The sequence below is a fragment of the Vigna umbellata genome, chromosome 4 (genome assembly GCF_029865625.1).
Source record: "Vigna umbellata cultivar VRB3 chromosome 4, Vumbellata_1.0, whole genome shotgun sequence".
Lineage (NCBI taxonomy): Eukaryota > Viridiplantae > Streptophyta > Magnoliopsida > Fabales > Fabaceae > Vigna > Vigna umbellata.
The window spans coordinates 20669388-20674927 of record NC_142168.1 but is presented as its reverse complement, the minus strand read 5'-3'; the positions used below and the strand labels follow the sequence as shown (position 1 = coordinate 20674927).

Genomic DNA, 5540 nt, shown 5'->3' with positions numbered 1-5540 from the left:
ACCTAATAACAAAATGAAACTAATAATGTACATAGTTATCATCAGAGTGATCTTCATCATCCTGCTCCTCTATAGATGGCTGGACTGGTGTGGGTTGGACTGATGAGGGTTAGACTGATGTGGGCTGCTGAGGGACAGCGGGTGGTGAGGAGGGTCGTGGCTAGGTCGGAGCGATATTGAATTCATCCTGTGAAGTATCAGGCAACACTCTTATGACTAGGGCCTTAAAGTTTGTAAACTCTGCTCTGAAATTAGTGATTTCCTGGTCACGTTGCTCTAGTGCTTACGTGAGGCGGAGAACGACCTCGTCAGCAATAGTGGTGGAAGAAATTTAGCACAGCTTCCCAGATGCCTCTGTCAATAGACCCCATAAAAATTTCCATTCTGACTTTCCAGAAGGCATAATTATCACCAGTAAAAAGAGTTGGTCTGTTGATGGATGAACCCTCAACATATACTTGATTTTGATGATCGGCCATTTTCGCAAAAGTTTGAAAGAATATCAAAGCAAGCTCTGATACCAATTGTCGGAACAATCGGTATCGCTATAGAGTCACACAACGGAATAAAATATAGAAAACAGAAAGCGTGTTCTGTCAAACTTGTAATAAGATGGTCCGTTTTAGAAAAACAATTTTCTTAGAGAAAATTTATCAAACAGTTAATGTGCATAAAACAGAAAAGAGTATAGGAGTTAGTAGTAACTGCACATATTTCTCCCCCTTTTTGATCATATGCAAAAAGAGTTATAATGTTCCCCCTTAATATGAGCTCCCCCTCAATTTAAACAGTGTATGTACTAAAATAATAGATCATTTTATTCATGAAAAAATGAAAGATTACAAGGGCACATAAAGAAGGACATGAACATGATAAAACATCCTATGAATTCAAAAACAAACAAACATGAAACACACTAACATAAAATCCTAAATCTAAAATTCAGGACTTGGTGGTCTCTCTGGAGGTTGGAGATTAAAGTGATTTTCAATGTTTCCAATGTGAGTATCAAGATCATTGAACTGGTGGATCACAAATTCTTCATGATTTTTTTGCCACTCATATATTTGGTCAAAGTGAGTATGTTGAAAGAGACGCATATCCTCCAGTTGTTTGGACAGGTTTGCAAAATGCTCCTCCATAGTCAGGGATGAAGTAGAAGGCATGGGAGAAGGACCAGAATTAGCAGAGGTAGCAGCTGGGACTGGATCAACCATATGGGCGTCCATATCGTCACTTGCCTCTGATATGATCATAAATGGGGCAACAATGAAGAGCTTTCAAAGTGACAACAAGCATAAAAAATAGTAGAAGAGGTTTCATAGGCGTGTATTTGCCTCTTTGATTTCTTTCTCTTAGTTCTTGTGAATAAACGCTTATAAACTCTTCTTTCTCTTTAAGAGCAAGCAATGTGGGACTCTCTATGGCTTGGTCTTAAAAATAAAAGAAGAGGAAATGGGCATCCTAGGCATGTAGCATTAGGTAGCATAGGTAGTTTTCATGTTTTGAACTATAGGAGAACTAGTTGCCTTATAAACCCTTTGTAGTGGAGAGAATTGAGCAATGTGGGACTCAAAAGTCCCTAGAGGAACTACAGCAGCTGCTGGATGACCTCCACACTCATAAGTCCCACATCTCTTAGATCTTGCATCCTAGCTCACTCCAAAGGTTATATAAGAAGGCTTAGGGGTCTCCTTTTTGTACCTTACCTTGAATCAATTGAATTTTGAGTTGATTTGCACTTTTGCAATCTTCTTTGAGATAGTATTCTGTTTCCAAAGTCCCTATTTTGAGCAGACCTTATCTTGCTCAAGCAAGTGGCGGTCCTTCTTTGATACTTATCTTGGAGCTTCCTTCAAGTGGCGCATCTTCAAATCATAAGTTTCCTCTTCCTTAATCTCTTCCATTTTTAATTTCTTTCCCATTCTCTTAAATGTCATTTAGTATATTCTCTCTAGGTATGCACTTCCCCATCATGTGGTATCATGAGCCTTAGGTTTTTGATCTCTTAGGAATTGCATGCTAGAGTAGAATAGCTTAGATATGTTCAAATTTCGCTGAGCCATTTTCTGTCTCGCCCAGCTCTGCGTGAAAATACAATCAACTTGTATGATTTAGTTTAGCTTCATTGCTAGTCCGTTTTTTGTGCAATTTTGTTTCAAAGTTTCGTCTGGATGTCTATTTGCACTTATAGTTTTTACTTTGTTCAAATTCGTTTTGTGCTGTTCCCAGTAAATTTTTTACTCCCCTATGTCAGTCCAGTGCTTATTGTTTGAGTGACTTCTAATCTGTTTGCATTGTTTGCTTGCTGTTTGGTACTTGTGGTGGCTGGATTTGATAATTGGACGGTGCTAAGACCTCTCAACACTCTTAAGCAAGGAATCAACACGTCATATCACAGTTTGGAGGTGAGTCCCGTGGCTGTCCAGAGCCTTATCCATGCTGACATTTCTTCAAACAGCAACAATGCTATTGGAAGTCTTCAACAAGTAGGTGTCCTTATTCCTTTTTGCTTGTTGTTCCAACTTTAATTTCTTGTCTTGGCTGGATTGTATGTGTCTTTTCTTGCTTGTTAACTTTGAATTGAGTCATATGTTTGTCCTCTTTAGGAGTTTTCTAGAGTATTTTTCTGAAATTGCTTAGCTAAGAGTTTTTTACATCTCCATGTTTGTATGCTGAAATGAGTTTGATCATCATAGGATTTACGTGTGTAAACTTTGCTTATATATTCTGCATTAGTAGAGGTCTTAAACCAATCAAATATTAACTTTGTGCAAACACACCTAAGCACCTCAATTTTACTTGGTCGAGACTAGCCAATCTCCTAAACTGCATGCACCACAAAAAAAATTCAAAATTGTTTTGCATTGTTTGTGCTGGTCTGGCCGTGAGCTATCTTCATTGTTGGTGTGTTTGCTAGCTTCATTTTGAGCCTCTAGTTTACTTCAATTACAGAATATATAGGTTTGAGGTTTGCCAAATTATTTCCAGCATTAATTTGATCTTACTCTTCATGTATGCCTAGCATGTTGGTGTGATTTACTTCTTAGTTGTGTCAATTTGTTTGCTGCTGTCTTGTTCATTTTGTGCCACTGTTTTGCCTCCTTTTTTCTTGCTGTTTTGTCTTCATAAAATCATTAGATTGCTGCCTCCTTATTGTGTGCCAAGTTTCTTGATTTTTAGGTTCCATTTCCATCATTTGTCTTGTAGTTTTCATTCATTTTTTTTGGCTTCTACCATGGGCTGTCTTGATTTGGCTCCTTTGCATTGAGGGTGGATTGTACATCTTTCCACTTGCTTTTGTCCTTGAATTGGTACTCTAAAATACTAAATTGAGAGACACCTTACTATTTTGAAAGAAGAGTGCAAGTGAGTGAAGTGATCTTGCTTTGTTTTGACATAAACACCGTGAGTTTTGAGCCTAATTTTTTGGTGCTGCTGCGAGTGAACCTTGTCTGCTGTTTACTTCAGTTTTGCTGTTGTATTTGGACTGATTTCTAACCTATTTTTTATGTAAGTATTGCTGCTGTTTACCTTTAGAAAACCATGTCTGCAGGTTCAAGACACTCTTCTTCCACTGGAAGTAGTCATCACGGAAGTGCTTCTAGCAAATTTAATTTGATGAAGGCTTTTCAACAAATGCAACATCAACTTGACTCTATTAGTAAACGGTTGGACAAGGACGCGAAAGCAAAAGAGGAGCAACCTCATGGTCATGATCATGGTTCCTACAAGAAGAAGCAAGAAGCTAGAACCGTAAATGTATACCTTCCCTCACCAAAGAAGCATCAAGAAGATAAAGCTATGGACCAAGGCCTTACACTACCAAAGTTGAATTTGCCTACTTTCAAAGGGGAAGACGAGCCGTTTATTTTTCTAGATTGGATAGCTAAAGTAGACCAAATTTTTTATTTGTATACTGTAAATGGACCTTTGCATGTAAAGTTAGCTTGTTTAGCTTTAGAGGGATACGCCAAACAATGGCTAAATAGGAGATACTTAACCATGGCCTCACCCGCGAGTACATGGGAACATTGCAGGGACATTTTGTACCAACGTTTCGTCCCTCCATACTACCATAGGGACCTCTTGATTAAGCTCCAACGGCTTACTCAAGGTAGACGAAGTGTGGAGGAGTATGCTCGTGAGCTCGAAGTGCTCCTACATCATACTAACCTTAAAGAAAATGATCATGCAAAAATAGTTAGATTTATTAGTGGACTTAATAGCAACATCCAAGATATAATTGAATTCTATGATGATGAGACTTTAAATGTAGTGGTTCATAGAGCCATGAAAGTAGAGAAGAAACTCTTGAAAAAAGAAGCTTGTCACAACAAATTTTCCAAATCTTCAAGAGATGTTTTCTACAAATCCTCATCATCAAAGGATAAAACCAAGGATGTTTCTAAGGAGCCCACTAACAAATCGTTTCCTCATTCTCCTTCTAACCATTCCTTTTCCCCACCTAAATCTCCTTCTAGACCAAGTCACATTAAATGTTTTAAATGTTTAGGACATGGTCATATAGCCTCTGCCTGCCCCACCAAAAAGGCAACATGCATTGAGGGTGAAGTAATTATGACTAATGAGTCTACCTCTTCCTTAACTTCACCAACCTATAGCTCTTCTTCCTCATCAAGTGATGCCAAAGAGAAGGTCATGCTTACTTGTTTAAATGAAGAAAGAAAAGAAAAAGAGGAGAGAGTAAAAGAAGAGACTAAGAGAAAAGAAAGAAAGGAGAGAGAAAAGAAAGAAAAAGAAGAACTCGTGAGAGAAATGGAGAAGGACAAAGTCTTAGTATAAAGGGAAGTGTTACTGAAGGCACCACAGACTCCCATCATTCAAATAGATCTAAACCATGACAGGGGAGTTTTTCAATCCTTATACTTTTCTCCTTTTACTAAGTTTTCTTTCTTTGTTCCAAAAATATTTTGCACAACTCTTTCACCTCCCTCTTTCCTTCTTTCCAACTATTCCATAAATATTTGTGAAACATATCATGAGTTAGTGTTACCCCTTTAGTTCCATTCAACTCAAGACAAAAATAATTTTTTCTCTAAAAATGGTCTCCTAGTTTTCACCACTAAATGCAATAAAAATATTAGGAGACTTTCTTTTACAATTACTTGTTTATATACATTGATTAGTCAACATAAATTCATTCACAAAATATTTAATGAATTTTACAGGTTGACATTTGATCCAGGAGGAGTTGCTTTGGTTTATACACGAAATAAGTCACTAATCTCTCTTTGTTGCAGGTTTTTCAAGATTCGAGGTTGAATCCTCTCCAACCTCTGGGGGATGATATATCATAAATGGGGCAACAATGAAGAGCTTTCAAAGTGAGAACAAGCGTAAAAAAGAGTAGAATAGTTTCATAGGCGTGTATTTGCCTCTTTCATTTCTTTCTCTTAGTTCTTGTGAATAAACGCTTATAAACTCTTCTTTCTCTTTAAGAACAAGCAATGTGGGACTCTCCATGGCTTGGTCTTAAAAAGAAAAGAAGAGGAAATGGGCGTCCTAGGCGTGTAGCA

At 37.7% G+C, this 5540-nt stretch overlaps 1 pseudogene; it reads left to right on the top strand.

The window, feature by feature from the left end:
• The first annotated feature begins 3546 nt into the window (after positions 1-3546).
• LOC148199505 (uncharacterized) lies at positions 3547-5159 on the top strand (annotated as a pseudogene).
• The last annotated feature ends 381 nt before the right edge of the window (positions 5160-5540 follow it).